A 2,500-nucleotide genomic window follows, 5' to 3' on the forward strand; every position below is an offset into this window, starting at 1 on the left:
AAGGAATTGTGCGAAGGTGCGGATAGTGAAGGCCAACGACCCCCGCCGCCCGTGATCGTTTACCCGGGAATACGACGAAGTCAGTCGCGCAAAACGTTTTTTTTTCTTCTTCTTTTTTATTTTATTTTTTTATTATTCTTCTTTTTTTCTGAGTTTGTATTTGTTGTTGTTTTTTACGTTTTTTTTTTCTTCTGTGAGTCGTTTTGTTTGATTTTTTATGTTTCTTCTCTCTTCACTTTAGTTTTTCTCCCTTTTTGTGCCCCTCTCTTCTCACTCTTTTCTCACTATTCTCCTCTCTTCCTCTCTCGCCTATTTCACTCTCTCTCTCGCCTATTTCACTCTCTCTCTCTCTCTCTCCCTCTCCCTCTCCCTCCCTCTCCCTCTCCCTCTCCCTCCCTCTCCCTCCCTCCCTCTCTCTCTCCCTCTCCCTCCCTTTTTCTTCAAATTTTATTTGCTTTCTTTATTCTCACTTTCAATTTTTATCTGTCTGTCTTTTATCTCGATCTATGTGTTTCTGCCCCTAGGTTTATCTGTCTATCTCTATCTATGTGTCTCTCTCCCTAGCTTTATCTGTGTATCTCTACCTATGTCTTTATTTCTAACTGTCCATCGCTACCTCTGTCTTTATCTCTAGCTTTATATCTATCTCTGTCTCTAGCTTTATCTCTATCTGTCTATCTCTCTCACTCTCACTCTCACTCTCACTCTCACTCTCACTCTCTCCGTGCCGTTTTTTTCGTTCGCCGGAGACCACGTGATATCAGCCGTCGTCATCAGCTGGCTTGCGAATAGCTTTTGCGTTTGTCTGTGTCTGTTATTTTTATGTCGGTCTGTATCTTTTTTTTCTTTATTGTCTGTCTGTGTCTGGCTGTCTGGTTTGTTTGTTTCTTTATATTTTGTTTGTCTATCGATCATTCCTTCCGTCCAGTTGTCTGCGTTCGTTCGTCCGCGCATGTGGATTCACGCGTGTCTGTCTGTCCGTTCGTGTTTCTATTTGTCTGTCTGTATGTCCCTTCTTTGTGTGTATGCGTAAGTACGTCTGTCTGTCTGTGCGTGCGTGCGTGTGCGTTTGCCTAACGTTGGTATCGCGTGACCCGCCGGATATTAACAAGTTTCCCTCAGCCAGTGTTAATGTTGGGGACACTGATCCAGGCTTTGAGGGTTGGGGGAGAAGGTAGGGGAGAGTTCGGGTTAGGGGAAGGGGAGAAAGGTGGGGGTTAGGGGAAGGGGAAGGGAGAAAGGTGGGGGTTAAGGGAAGGGGAAGGGGGAAACGTGGGGGTTATGGGAAGGGGAGGAAGGTGGGGGTTAAGGGGATGGGGAAGGGGGGAAAGGTGGGGGTTAGGAGAAGGAGAAGGGGGAAAGGTGGGGGTTAGGGGAAGGGGAAGGGGAGGAAGGTGGGGGAGGGTAAAGAGGCGGTTAAGAAAGGTGGGTAGCTAGTACGGGTTGTGACCGGGGGGAGAGTAAGTATGGGTCGGGATTAAAGCAAGGAGGGAAGAGACAAGGGGGGAGGGTTGGGGCAGGACTAGATGGGGCGGTGGGGGGGAGGTGGGGGAGTCTCGGGATAATGGGAAGGAGGGAAGAGACAAGGGGGGGGGGGGGGGTTGTGGCTACTGAGAATCGTCTTCGAGTAATTTAAACTTGGTGTCTCGATCCCGCAGGTTGGGATTATTCTCACGTGTGGAATGCTTGGCGTTGCGTTGTGTGTGTGTGTGAGAGGGAGAGAGAGAGAGAGAGAGAGAGAGAGAGAGAGAGAGAGAGAGAGAGAGAGAGAGAGAGAGAGAGACAGAGAGAGAGAGAGAGAGAGAGAGAGAATATGTGTACCTCTGTGTATCTCAGTGTGTCTGCTCGTGCATTCCTATAGAATTCATGCAACGGGAAACGTCAGAAGGAAAACCGGAAGGCCTCGCCCTCCCCCCGCTGTGCAGGCAGGCGTCCAACCAAAGCTCATTTCCCGAGGCGTTCCTCCCGCACCGTCGCCACCTTCGTCGTCGCCGTCGTCATCGACTACCGGGAGAGGGGGCGGCAGGTGTCGCTTCATTGTTCCTTATGATAAGATCTCGACGGGGAGGGCAGGAGAGGGGGGAATGGGTGGTGGTGGGGGTGGGGGGGTCAGCGTCCCAACGGCCCCAAGGATAATAAGCTGCGAGGCCGGACAATGGCAAACGGACGCCGTTAAGCATTGTTGTGCGCCCGTCGAACAGCTTGTTGGGAGTTGTAAAGGGAAGAAGTGCAATATTGTTGATTTCGTTGTTGTTGTTTGTCAGAAGAAGGGTGTGAAGATTTCTCATCGTCTTGTGTCTCGCTGAAGGAAAATTGCCGTATTTAAGCCTTCTGAAGAGAGCTGGAAATTTAAACCTTTGTATCAAGCGCCGTTTAAAGAGTATATCGCCTCGACTTTTGTTTTTAATAGGAAGCGAGACTTTTAATTCTTTGTCTCCCTTCACTCGTAATCTCGCTCATCAAATGATGAATAAAGGGAGAGAGATCCGTCGTGGCACTA

The 2,500-nt window shown here is 49.3% G+C and overlaps 1 protein-coding gene across 13 annotated transcripts in view; it reads left to right on the forward strand.

The window, feature by feature from the left end:
* Positions 1–2,500, forward strand: part of LOC125036550 (protein couch potato-like) — a 252,363-nt gene that overhangs the window by 198,624 nt on the left and 51,239 nt on the right. The gene's annotated exons all lie outside the window — the stretch shown is intronic.

The sequence above is a fragment of the Penaeus chinensis genome, chromosome 21, assembly GCF_019202785.1.
Source record: "Penaeus chinensis breed Huanghai No. 1 chromosome 21, ASM1920278v2, whole genome shotgun sequence".
Classification (NCBI taxonomy): Eukaryota; Metazoa; Arthropoda; class Malacostraca; order Decapoda; family Penaeidae; genus Penaeus; species Penaeus chinensis.